This window comes from Candoia aspera, chromosome 2, assembly GCF_035149785.1.
Source record: "Candoia aspera isolate rCanAsp1 chromosome 2, rCanAsp1.hap2, whole genome shotgun sequence".
Classification (NCBI taxonomy): Eukaryota; Metazoa; Chordata; class Lepidosauria; order Squamata; family Boidae; genus Candoia; species Candoia aspera.
This window is the reverse complement of record NC_086154.1, coordinates 130,824,550-130,838,623: the sequence shown is the minus strand read 5'-3', so window position 1 is coordinate 130,838,623 and position 14,074 is coordinate 130,824,550. Positions and strand designations below refer to the sequence as shown.

At 39.2% G+C, this 14,074-nt stretch overlaps 1 protein-coding gene across 2 annotated transcripts in view; it reads left to right on the top strand.

The window, feature by feature from the left end:
• The first annotated feature begins 4,365 nt into the window (after window positions 1–4,365).
• Window positions 4,366–14,074, top strand: part of ATF1 (activating transcription factor 1) — a 364,083-nt gene continuing 354,374 nt past the window's right edge. The window contains exon 1 of one of the 2 annotated variants that reach the window (XM_063293612.1): window positions 4,366–4,558. The gene's annotated coding sequence lies outside the window, so the exon portion shown is untranslated. Of the gene's footprint in view, window positions 4,559–5,110; window positions 5,226–14,074 lie in introns of those variants that run through there. The other variant, XM_063293613.1, reaches the window with a different exon arrangement.

Here is a 14,074-nt window from a genome sequence, read left to right as displayed (position 1 = left end):
ACTTTAACTCCAAATATATTGTTTTTCTCCTTGATTTAATTGATAAGTATTTGATTTTTTCCTGTTAATGTGAGATCTTAATGTACTTTCCCCAAAGATTCATAATTAATACACCAAGGATTTCAATGTTACTCTTTAGCCCTGAGACCTCTTCTGGGCCACACCTGTTTGCCTTCCAGTAATTTATACAAATGGCTGAGATTCCAAAGGAATGATTGTAGAATCAGTGCCCTCTTTATCTGGGTTCTGACACTGATTTGCTCAATGTGGCTTTGGGTATGCTATTCTGTGTTCTCCATCAGACATTACAGGTTTCACATGGAACTCAATAAGGATGCAGTTCTCTGTAGGTTCTGGAGTTAGCTTGTCCTTTTTTCTCCATTCCACGTAATCACTGTATAGTAGTACTTTTCCATTTATCCAAAGAGGTAGAGGCGACATTTTTAGCCTAGGCTTTTTGGATTTCCTTATTAGCTTAGGCAATGCTTAATTTAAATACGAGGCTTGGATCAGAGTATTCCTTCTGCAAGTAGAAGGACTGCTGTTTCCGTAAGACCAAGATTCAGTTACAGCAACAACAGTAGAAGTGGGGAAGATCTGTGAATACCCTGCGATCCTCGTAACGTGCTTCTTTCACATTTTGCTTCTCAGAGGTTCATAGGGTGTTGGTAGTAATAGAATTGCCTTCCCTTGATTCTTCTAGCAGGAACATCCCATGAATGCAGTTTCATTCACAAAACAACTCTGAATCCACATTATTCAGTTACTAATATGTACTGATAACGAAGCAGTTGGAACAGCTGTTATTCCTGAGAATGAAGTTACTACCATGGACACAAAACTACAAAACCATCTTTCACATCCTTTTTTTTTTTTTCAAAGGTGGGCTTTTAGTTAAATATGTTTGCTTTTCAATTTTTTTTTAATTGTGCAGTTTAGCAAAGATGGGCCAAGCTTAACTGTGATGGAGATATGATTGTAAAAACAATAGATCATTGTCTTTAATCATTTTTTTGCTTTTATTGATGTCAATATGTTTACCATTGTCACATTCAAATCACAACTGTGTAATTATGTAAAAAGTCTTTTTTATTTATTTGAAATTAGGTTTTAGATATACATTTTAAAAGGTTTTAACATCTGGCTGGACAGTGTTCCATTAACGCATTGATTGTGTCTCTCTTGTCTTGTGTTAATAAATAATGATGCCTGTCTGTTTTTATTATATCATTAACATTTATCCCACATTTTCTTCAAAGACTGTTGGATGATATTATTTTGTTCCTTAGATATACATCCAACTTTAATTCCAGTTGCTGAAGACTGCACATACAGTATTCCTTTGTCCAATTAATTCCCAGACCCCTATAAAGTAAGTTGAATGGTAAGATAATTGGCCCAAATAGTCCATGAGTTTTTATGAATGAATGTAGTTTGCATCTCACCAAACCTAGTTTAAACATTACAGCACTTATTTGCAACTTTAAACTGATTTTCAGCAAAGTCCCTAAAGTGAAATACTATAATAAAAATTATTTTTAAAAATGAAAAGAGCAACAGAACAAACTCAATAAAAAAAAAAAACTAGATAATGAATGCTAACCCAGAAAGGAAGTACTTTGCACCAAACTGTTGGAAGGAAATCTTACCAAGTTCGTTCTGAGCCAGGAAATAAAAAATGCACAGGCAGTTACTTGAAATCAGATGTGAAGTTTATTTTCCAAGAGCATAACAGAATGGTCAGCTAATAGAGGTGGCCACCCTTAGAAATTTCCTGGAAGCCCTTTATACAGCAGAGCTTGACTATTGTTATGTGAAAGTGTTCCCGCCCTCTAAGAATGTCTGAGAAAGCGCACTTACCCGGTTGCTTGGAAGGGGGCGGTCTCTTGGAATTCTAGGAAAGGGCAATTTACGGAGTTCAGAGGGGAGGCGCTCTGTGGTCACGTACCCTGCTGAGTTGTGGTTTCCTTTGTTTAAGGTGATTAGGCTTCCTACTGAGCTGCTTGTCTGTCTGGAATATTTACTGTCTGGGGAAGGAATCTTTTGTCTGAGTTAGGCCAGGGAAGGAATGTTTACCTGAATAGTTTCTGCTAATTTCTTTGGCAAAGGTATTTTGTTAAAAGATCTTGGATAAGTACAGCCTGAAAGGAATATTAATTTGAATAGTCAGGTGCTTCTTGCTACATTTTAAACTCTTCGTTACCTCATTTGTAATGAGTCCGTTCTATTTATAACTTTTAACATTTTACTTTGACTGAGAAGGGAAAACTGTATGGCAGGAAAAACAGTATTTGGGGAAGATAGGAGGGAGAGATCTTAATTTCTTACAAAACTTAAAGGTATTCCTAAATAGCCTCTGGGAAAAAGGAATTAGATTGGCCTCCTTAAGGAAGGCAGTTCAAGAGTAAAGATAGAACAATTTCAAAAGTCTCCTGACCCAAACCCCTTAGGACTTTGCATGTAATATTTGATACTTTGAAGCCAGTACAGGGAATAACAATGGTACTGCACACTCTGAAGAAACAGGTGCTGTCAGCAGCATGTTTTAGCTGCAGTTTCCAAACATTTTTCTTAAGTCCCATTTAGAACAAATTGTGTAAGGCGCTATGACAGTGTCTAGATTAAAAACTACTCATTAAGGGTATTCCTCTATTGCACATTTCAGCAAAGGAATAATACCCATAAAAGAGCCACAAAGTTTTGCTTTTGCCAAGTCAATCTTTTAAGTAAGAAAACCTTCAGATCTGATCTATAAACATTCAAGTATTTAACAATGTCCTAAAGGTAACCAGGTTTGGTTCTGGGTCTTTGAGACTTACTGAGGGCAAGGGTCTATGCATATTTGTTCTCATGGCATGTGCAAAGAGCTCCGAAGAAAAGCAGAAATTTCTGTCACTGGGCCTGGAGCTCAGACAATCACAGGAAAGTGATCAAGAATTTGTGATCTTCTAGTGGCCTGCTGGATTTTTGCAGCCCATATCCCAAGAAAAGCATTCATGACCACACAGTACATTGAGATTTCACTGTTGGCAATGGATAAACTACCCTAGAACACTACATTAGAATGTAGGGAATAGCATCACCACTGAAACTGTACTTGGGGCCAATGTGCTGCAGAGATATTCTATTGTAAGGCGATGTATTGAAACATCAGGCGAGGATACAGTACATGCAACAGCTTGAATTTGAATTGTTTCATATATCGTGTTATGGAAACATTGACTAAGGCTATGATTCTTTCCTTTACCTCTAATAAGGCAAAGTAGATATTTTAGTTGGTAAAAATTCTATGGTTAATAGGCATGCTGCAAAACAATGGTATCAGCCTCTAGTATATTTACAAGAATGCAGCTAAAGCCCACACAAATACCATAAGGTAAAAAATAGTGACTGCAGAGAACTTTGCATTTATTAAAAGATAACCCTTTAATAAAAGGTGGTGGTAAGCAATTGCAGAGAAGTTCCAAGATAACTTTGCATTAAAAGATAACCTTTTAATAAAAGGTGGCAGTAAGCAATCTCACCAGTTTGTTAGTCAGTTGCTCAGTCCCTTCCAATTCTTCGTGACCTAATAGACATAATTTCACCATGATGAACTGTTTCAAGTTCACGTAAGCTAAGGTTGTCTGTCTTGTTTGCCTTCCGGCAAATGAGGTTTTTTATTAGCCACACCCACTATACAGGTTAATTGGTGAACAGGCAGTCTTTTTGTGAGAGCACGCACAAGATGTTCTCAAAATTTCAAATTTAGGTCCAGCGCAAAAACCCCTCCATTAATTTCTGATGAAAACAAAATCTCTGAATTCAAGACGAAAGGAGGAACAGATTTTAAGGTCCATACTTTTCTTCCTTCCACCCCCTCCCATTGCATAAGGGGAGGATGTGCATTATCAGCTCTCAACTTTAAATTCGCAGCCCGAATACTCTGGAGGTTGAGTCGGCCAAGTTGTTTTTAAATACACACCTGTATTTGAACTGTTTCATTCTTCGCTTGGTCGCTGTGTAAATATAAATAGATACAAAGTTATTTTACATAATACTCCTCTTACGAGACACAACCCAAGATTGCAATCCTAAAGTTGCTTTTTTGAAGTCGCTTTTGAATACACTTAGGTAGCATTGGGATGAGATCGTATGTGCGTTCCCCTGCTAAGCTTAGTGGGAGTTTGTCCACAATAAACAGGCACAGATCAGAGATGTAAGCTACGAAAATATGTTAAATTGCATACGCTCTTAACTCGCAAGGGCCCGAGAATACCCATTGCGTTGCCACTCTAGCATCCACAAGAGTGCAACTCTCTGGTTCCCTGCTGTGGCTACTCTAGACTAAGGGAAAGGAGAAACTCTATTGTTACAGGCGGTAGCCCACTCTAGCACTGGCCTCTGGCGCACTCTATAGTCACAACCCGCCCACCAAGAGCAACTGCAGGGTAGCGTCCCCCTGGTGGGGACTAGTTTGGTAATGCTGACAAGTATCGGTGGGTCCGGTTTCTTGAGGCGTTAGGGCGATTCCCTCTGGGCAACGCGAAGCCGAGGCGAAGCCTGGGAAGCCTCTGAGGTAAAAGCGGACGCGACGGCCAAGCGACTCAATCAGAGCGCGAAGCAGATCGGACGCGACTGAACCCGCGAGCGGGAAGAGGAAGGAAGGAAGGAAGGAGGGGAGGTGGGTGGGGGGGAGAAGCGGCTGAGCAAAGTCCGGGGACGGCTGGACGTTGGGCGACCCCTTCCAGGGCACGTGCGGTTGAAAAGGCTCGAGACGCTGGTGGGCTTTGGAGGCGGTTGGAATTTGGCGGGAGGGAAGCCAGCGATGCGCCGCGTTCACGCCGACGAGCGCTCAGCCCTTCGTCCCCAGCTGTTGCACAAGCACCAGGGCTCGCCCACTGACATCCTACCGTCTTGCCGTGGTTTATCAGTCCAAAAGATTATGGTGCCCAGAAAACCGCACAGGGCTTGCCTAAATTCTCGCTCCTCGCTGGGCTCCGTCTGCCGCTTATTCGGTTTACCTTCTCTTCTGGTCGTTAACCTTAACATGTGCCGACGCCAGGGGATAGGAGTGCTTTTTAGGGCCAGCTAATGTCACAGAAGTCGCCAGCAAGCTTCCCCGAGACTCCGTGACGCTGGTTGGTGCCAATGAAGATACTAGGGTTGTGTAGATTTTTATTCCCCACTTCCAGCAGATCGTAGGGTGCCAGAATCTGTAATGTTGCATACCTTAACATTCTGTAGTAAGAGAACCGTGTTAGTCTGCGGTAGCCAAAAATCCGAAGACTTGTAGGACCTTTTTCTATTTAAAGGATATGGTTTTGTCAACTACAACGCCCTTCATCAGATGCATCGAGTGGCTAGTTAGATTGATGTAGGATTTAAATTAGGATTGGGGGAAATGAAGTGGAGGGAGACAGGATGGTTATGCAGATGACATGTAGGACAGATTACACCTGCCCTATCAATAACAATTGTAATGTGTTACATTGTGTTTGTTGGGAACTTTGAAACCTTTTGATGTATTTGGGGCAGGGAGGAGAATCGACATACTTGGGGTTGGCTGGTGCCTTGAAGGGCGCCTCCTACATAATGACTGAAGGAGATCACAGCCATCTGGATTTTAGGAGCTGGGTTAATTAAGAAATTGTTTTAGAGGGATTTTATTAGAATTTTATTGTATATTTATTAAAACTTTATTGTATATTTATTCTGTATTGTAAACTGCCCAGAGTCCCTCGGGTCGGAGGAGATGGGCGGTGACAAATTTAATAAATAAATAAATAAATAAATTTGAGTTCAGCAGTCTCTCGCTCAGTTGTGCTGTGAACCTTCTTTGTTTCACAAAGCTACTCCGAAATCTGTAATGGAGATTAAAATCTGGCCTCACAGGTTGAAATGCTGATATTGTTCTACTTTTGAGTCCTGATGTCAAACCTGTGCCCATTTATTCTTTTGTGCAAAGTTTGGCCTGTTTGTCCTATGTAGGATTCAGAGGGGCATTGCAGGCAAATGGAAGAAGAGTGTGTGAAGGCATCTCTAACCTTGTGTGTGAAATTGTTGAGGCCTGTGATGGTGCTGTTGATATAAATGAGGGAGCAAAGTAGATATCTGGGTTTGTTGCAGGGTCTGGTTACCACATCAGTATCATTTCCATGTTTCTGATTACTTGTGAAAATCAGCTTCAGGTTGGATGGTTGTCTGTATACAAGTACAGGCCTGCCACCCAGTGCCTGAGAAAGTGCAGTGTCATTGTCCAGTATGGGTTGTAGCTTATTAATAATATCTTTGAATGACTTGAGCTGTGAGCTATAGGTGACAACCAATGGTGTTCTGTTTTTGTGGTCTACCTTGTAATAGGTCCTCCCAGGAATTGATCTGGCTCTATTGATTTGTCTGTTACACTCGCCTTGTGTAAAAAAAAAAAAGTTTGCTGCACATTTCATGCAGAGGAGGGAAGGATTGCATAATCTAAATCCAGAAGTTCTTCCCAAGGAGACTTGCCTGATACAAACTGATACTCTTTTGATGCCAGGTGGAGGCTTATTTTTTCAGGCTTTTGTTTAAATAAATTATTGGAAATTGTTTATTTTCAATCTTTATATTATAACTGTCTAATGAGTTTGTCAGTGTAGCTTGCAGCGTTTGTTAAAAATACAGCCACTGCTTTTATTGTGATGTTTATTTTTTGGCTCAGTTTTATTTTAGCATGTGTGTTTTTTGTGAGTAGCAGAGGAATTTTTTACACTGAAAAATGGGATCCAAAGTCATAAAATAAATAAAATAGATGAGTGTACCTAAAACATGAATGTAAACAAATAGTGTTTGTCAATATATGCAAATGGTTAAAATTAGAACACTAGGGAAACATAGTGTGTTTCTGTATTAGCTCCTCTTTTTTTTTTTTTGGTTTTGAGCATAGATGTCTCCTTCAGTTCTATCCCTTCCTGAACTGCTAGTTTTCTGCACCTAGCTCCTGTTGATGGGATCTGGAGTTCTTGTGCAAAATAAAGTAAATATTTTTATTAATTTTAGAGGCAAGTTCTTACATTATTTCTATCAAACATGTACCATGATATTGGCATGCAGTGTTTTAGAGGGGCAATCAAAATGTTCTAAAAAGAGGGTTTTTTTCCAAACAGTCTCTATTACATCTTTTGGAAGATTAATCATGCCTTATTTAAAATTGATCTTACGTTTATTATGCTGTAATATTATCTATAAGCTTACTAAATAGATTTCAACAAATAAAATAGATTCCTGAATAGAATAGTATACAGTCTTCAAAAAGCGTCAAAAGAAAAAACAGGAAAGTGAGAGGTTATACAAGCTTGAAGTGATCACTTAATATTAGATTGTTACAGAATAACAATTCAATTTTAATTTTAATTAATTAAATAAATTAATTAATAAAGTATAAAACAAAAAGATAGAGAAGGGAAAATAGAGAAATACTGGTTGGTTGGTTTTTTAAGAAGAAGCATGCTAGATAGAGTGTTCTGGATACAGAATTAAGAGCAACAGCAGGAGATGTTGAATTGGAGTAAGAAGTCTTGGGCTGTGCAAGAAGATTTTAATCTGAAAATTGAATTGAAAATGGCCATTAGGGTTTTAACAGCTACAGTCGTATACCACTTGCTTCTATATTATGCCAGACAGTGTTGTTAGCTGTTTATCTCAGGTATAACATGGGAATGTTTCACTATTTTTTTAGCTTCTTTAATTTCTGAGTTTAGGCGTATAATAAAATTATAACTGATACTTGGTGAGATTTGCAGTTTACCAAGCAAGGTAGATGTATCCTAAGTGAAGTTGACTCACAATACTGCTGATTCTTATGGTTTGATGGGAATGGATATTTAGAAACTACAAGTGTACTGAATTTAGAGCTGAATATAAATATGACTCAGCCTCACTAGAGGGAAAGAACAAGATGTACAGAACAGGTATAATCACTTGGATAGGCATCCAAATAGAGCTGCTGCTCATTGTAGCTTTAAGGTGAGAAAGAAGAATGCTAAAAAGCAGATAGGTATTTATTAATTATTGATATGCTTTTTACTATTTAATTTTTAGTTAATTAAACTAATAACAGTAATCAAGAGTGGGTAGCAGCTGTAGTAAGGAATGCTTTTGCACAGCTCCATCTTGTGTGTCAGTTATGCCTTTCCTGGATGGGATGCCCTGCTCAGTGTCACTTATACCTTGATCACATCTCACTTAGACTATTGCAGTGTGTTTTATGTGGGGTTGCCCCTGAAGATCACCTGGAAGCTTTGGCTGGTCCAGAATGCAATGACTCTGGCAGTTATGGGTGCTAGTCAGTTTACCCAAATAACACTGTTACCAGTTTGTTTTTGAGCGCAATTCAAGATTCTCATACTCACCTTTATAGACCTACATGGGTATCTTCTGGACCACTTACTCTCAGTGGTTTTTGCTTGTTTGTTAGAATCTAGAAAATATGAGTTTATCTGGGTCTCTACCTCTAGGATCTCTACCTCTAGGGAGTGTCACCTGTAGGGACTACAGCATAGGCCCTTTTCAGTATCTGTCTCCCTTGACTGAACTAGCATTCCCCCAGAGATCAGATCAGCCCTAATGCTCTTGTGCTCCTGAAAAGCAGTTAAGATCTTTGGGGGTTGGAGGGTCTGATGTGTTTGATGTTGATTCTTCCTGCAGGGGGAGTGCTTATAAAGTTTAACTGTTCACTGGAGCCTAGGATATTTTGATTAGTATTTTTGTATATTTTTAAAATCTTATTACTGTATTAGCATTTACACTACTCAGTCATGAGTGGAGCAGCATATAACCCTGTTAAAATAAATAATACATGATCAAAGATTAAACCAATTTTTAAATTGAAAAATGAAGAAAAAGACATTTTTGCCATTGTTAAACAGGAAACTAACAGGAAAACTAAAAAGATTATCAACATAATTAGAAGCCGAATTTTGGGAAAGATGAAAGGAAAGAGAAAAAGAGGACATCCTGCAACAGAATGGATGGACTTGACTACAGTGGTGATGGGTGCACTACTGGGAGACTAAAGGATCAAGCTGAGGACATACCATCCTGGAGAAAGTTAGCATAAATTATTCCTTTTAAAGAAGTGTTGTTTAAAGTGCTTCAACTACTGAAGATCTCCAATTCATTTTTATCTTTCTAAAATAGCATTTGCATTGCCAATCAAGACCAGGTTGATGGACAAACAGTTGGAAAAAAGTCATGGAACTTTGTTTTTATACATAATAACTGCAGCAAGATTATTGTGTGCACAAAGATGGAAAGATTGGACACTACGCACAATGGAGGAATGGTTGGTGAAGATGATGGAACTTGCTGAGATGGCTAAATCGACTTCCTTGATCAGAGAATAGACAATATCTATGTTTATTGCTGACTGGAAACCCCTTATAGACTTTTTGCGTGAAACAGAAAAAAAATGAACTTATGATTTATGGTTTTGATGATTAGACAGGATAGATTATAGAAAGAAGAGAGTCCTGTTGTAACCTTAGAAAAAGAGGTAAATTTATAATTGTACTTAAAACTGCTGTAAAGAAGATTAGAAGCTACTTCTTTGTATCTTTTTTCTTTTCTATTTTTCTTTTATTTTTTTCTTCTCTTGCACTTTTAGCTCTTTTTGAATTCTTTCTTTTTTCTTAGTTTATATTACTTTGTATTATTTTTTATCTTTTTAAAATCTTTAATAAAATTATACATAAAAAAATAGAATAGCATTTACATTGCCAACTAATACTGGATTAACAGTATTATAGATTTCATAAAATATGTTATTACTCAAATTATTCATTATTTCAAAGTGCTATAAAAAGAGGAAACTGTTTTCTGAATGCTTACTAGCCCTTTGGCTAATAGGAGTTATGAAACTGCACTGAATGATTATTTCTTTCCATTTTAACAGTAATGGCCAGAAGTTGGTGTATATTTTTCCAATTCACTATAGAATTCTTTAAACATCTAAAGTTTTTAGTTTTAATAATTTATTTCCTCCCATATTATTGTTCTACCAGAACACCAAAGAATTATCAACCCTGAATAAGCTTAATAGAGATGCCCCTGTTGTTGTTGTTGTTTATTCGTTTAGTCGCTTCCGACTCTTCATGACTTCATGGACCAGCCCATGCCAGAGCTTCCTGTCAGTCGTCAACACCCCCAGCTCCCCCAGGGACGAGTCCGTCACCTCTAGAATATCATCCACCCACCTTGCCCTTGGTCAGCCCCTCTTGCTTTTGCCCTCCACTCTCCCTAGCATCAGCATCTTCTCCAGGGTGTCCTGTCTTCTCATTATGTGGCCAAAGTATTTCAGTTTTGCCTTTAATATCGTTCCCTCAAGTGAGCAGTCTGGCTTTATTTCCTTGAGTATGGACTGGTTTGATCTTCTTGCAGTCCAAGGCACTCTCAGAATTTTCCTCCAACACCACGGTTCCAAAGCATCTATCTTCCTTCTCTCAGCCTTCCTTATGGCCCAGCTCTCACAGCCATATGTTACTACAGGGAACACCATTGCTTTAACTATGCGGACCTTTGTTGTCAGTGTGATGTCTCTGCTCTTAACTATTTTATCGAGATTTGTCATTGCTCTTCTCCCAAGGATTAAGCATCTTCTGATTTCCTGACTGCAGTCAGCATCTGCAGTAATCTTCGCACCTAGAAATACAAAGTCTTTCACTGCTTCTACATTTTCTCCCTCTATTTGCCAGTTATCAATCAAGCTGGTTGCCATAATCTTGGTTTTTTTGAGGTTTAGCTGCAAGCCAGCTTTTGCACTTTCTTCTTTCACCTTCATCATAAGGCTCCTCAGTTCCTCTTCACTTTCAGCCATCAAAGTGGTATCATCTGCATATCTGAGATTGTTAATGTTTCTTCCAGAGATTTTAACTCCAGCCGTGGATTCCTCAAGCATGTCGCATGATGTGTTCTGCGTACAAGTTGAATAGGTAGGGTGAGAGTATACAGCCCTGCCGTACTCCTTTCCCAATCTTAAACCAGTCTGTTGTTCTGTGGTCTGTTCTTACTGTTGCTACTTGGTCGTTATACAGATTCTTCAGGAGGCATACAAGATGACTTGGTATCCCCATACCACTAAGAACTTGCCACAATTTGTTATGGTCCACACAGCTTTAGAATGGTCAATAAAACAGAAATAGATCTTTTTCTGAAACTCCCTGGCTTTTTCCATTATCCAGTGGATATTGGCAATTTGGTCCCTAGTTCCTCTGCCTTTTCTAAACCCAGCTTGTACCTCTGGCAATTCTCGCTCCATGAATTGCTGAAGTCTACCTTGCAGGATCTTGAGCATTACCTTACTGGCATGTGAAATGAGTGCCACTGTTCGATAGTTTGAACATTCTTTAGTGTTCCCCTTTTTTGGTATGGGGATATAAGTTGATGTTTTCCAATCTGATGGCCATTCTTGTGTTTTCCAAATTTGCTGGCATATAGCATGCATTACCTTGACAGCATCATCTTGCAAGATTTTGAACAGTTCAGCTGGGATGCTGTCATCTCCTGCTGCCTTGTTATTAGCAATGCTTCTTAAGGCCCATTCAACCTCACTCTTCAGGATGTCTGGCTCTAGCTCACTGACCACACCGTCAAAGCTATCCCCGATATTGTTATCCTTCCTATACAGGTCTTCTGTATATTCTTGCCACCTTTTCTTGATCTCTTCTTCTTCTGTTAGGTCCTTGCCATCTTTGTTTTTGATCATACCCATTTTTGCCTGGAATTTACCTCCGATGTTTCTAATTTTCTGGAAGAGGTCTCTTGTCCTTCCTATTCTATTGTCTTCTTCCACTTCCACGCATTGCTTATTTAAAAATAATTCCTTATCTGGCTAACCTCTGGAATTTTGCATTTAATTGGGCATATCTCCCCCTATCGCTGTTGCCTTTTGCTTTCCTTCTTTCTTGGGCTACCTCTGGTGTCTCAGCAGACAGCCATTTTGTCTTCTCCTCATAGAACTGCTCTACTACAGCATCTGTGGTTGGGGCGTATATTTGGTTCACTGTGATGTTAGATGGCTTGCCCTGAATTCAAATTGAGATCATTCTATTGTTTTTTGGATTGTATCCAAGCACTGCTTTAGCCACTTTACTATTAATTATGAAGGCTACTCCATTTCTTCTGCGGTCCACTTGTCCACAGTAGTAGATCTGGTGGTCATCTGATGTGAAGTGGCCCATTCCAGTCCATTTCAGTTCACTGACGCCCAAAATGTCGATCTTTAATCTTGACATCTCACCAATAACCACATCCAATTTGCCCTGGCTCATAGATCTCACATTCCAGGTTCCAATGGTGTGTTGATCCTTAGAACATCGGATTCGCCGTTCACCACCAGCACCGTCGGCCGCTAGCCGTCCTTTCGGCTTTGAGCTAGCTGCGTCATCACATCTGGGGCTGGTTGAACTCATCCTCTGTTCCTCCTCAGTAGCATTTTGACCATCTTCCGACCTGGGGGTCTCATCTTCTGATGGTATACCGACATATCTCTGGTTATACTGATCCATTTAGTTTTCACGGCAAGAATACTGGGGTGGGTTGCCATTACCTTCCCCAGGGATCGCATTTAGTCTGACCTCTCTGTCATGACCTTCCCGTCTTGGGTGGCCCTTCACGGTTTAGCTCATGGCATAATTGAGGTGCTCAAGCTCCAGCACCATGACAATGTAACTGTCCTTTGCTGAAGAGATATCCCCCCACATACAAAATATTAATACAAATAGCTCTTTTTTGGCTGTCTCTGACAATAATCTTCTGACAGTGGCATTTTTTTTGTCACCTTTCTAGAGTAACTGAGTACATAAGGCACAAAACAGAAAGAGCAATCTTCAAATTCTCATTCTCTGATAAATTCACTACATGGTCTTGATCAAGCCATACTATATCAATCTTGCTCTCTCCTAACATCTTTGTGTTGAGGATGAGAATCATTTTGCACTTAATATTAACAGCTGACTTAGAACAAATTAAATTATTCTCAGTGTTATCAAAAATATTGTTTAAATATAAATTTATTGCTTTGAAAGACTGATATTCTGAAGGATACTGCTGAAACAAAGTATCTGGAATAACAGATATTAGACTAGAGTAAGAAACTAGGATTCTATTATTGCATTATATTGCTATTTAATTAAGAAGTGGAGATAATCATGTCAGTGGAGACATATTGTCTAAGTTTTATTTAGCGGACAATAATGAAGTATTTAAAATGGAGATAATGTCAGGGTCAGCCTTGCTCCGAATAAGACACGGACTCACTTAATAGGGATTAAGGATTTCCGGTTTATTGAAACGGTACTGACAGAGAGAAAAACGGGAATGGGGGTGCGGTGGTGAGGTGCCTTGTTTATACCCTCTTGCGGGGTCCCGTGCTCCTCCACCCTTCATTGTCCCCATTCCCCTTGATGGGTTTCTTGATGGCTGTGTGGGCGTTTTCCCAGTTGCTGTCCTTGTCCTCTTGGTTCAGGTGTGTCCTCCAGGGCACCAGGTGCGGTTTATCACTGCTTATCTGAAGTCCTTCTATTCAGCTGCATATGATTCCATGGGTGTGGGTGCTTGGTTTAAGCGCTGATTTAATTATCTCCTTCCTCTCTTTCTTAATGATCATGATCCACGTTGTGAGGCTCTTTGTGCCTTGCAACGGGGTCATGACAATAATTTCAACAAACATACGTTAATCTTATCTTGAAATAAATACATCTTTAAAATATAGAAATATATATCATAATATAGAAGAGAAAAATATTAGATAAAAATAAGTTTCATAGGAACGTTTGTGTTATTTATTGTTATTGAAAAATAGCAATAGCACTGTTCTGGAGTTTCTGAACATTTATTTATTTTGTTTATTTACTTACTTACTTACTTACTTACTTACTTACTTACTATTCCTCCTTTATTATTCTATAAATAACTCAAGGCGGCGAACATACCCGATATTCCTTCTTCCTCCTATTTTCCCCGCAACAAGAACCCTATGAGGTGAGTTCGGCTGAGGCCCAAGGTCACCCAGCCAGCTTTCATGCCTAAGGTGGGGCTAGAACTCACAGTCTCCTGGTTT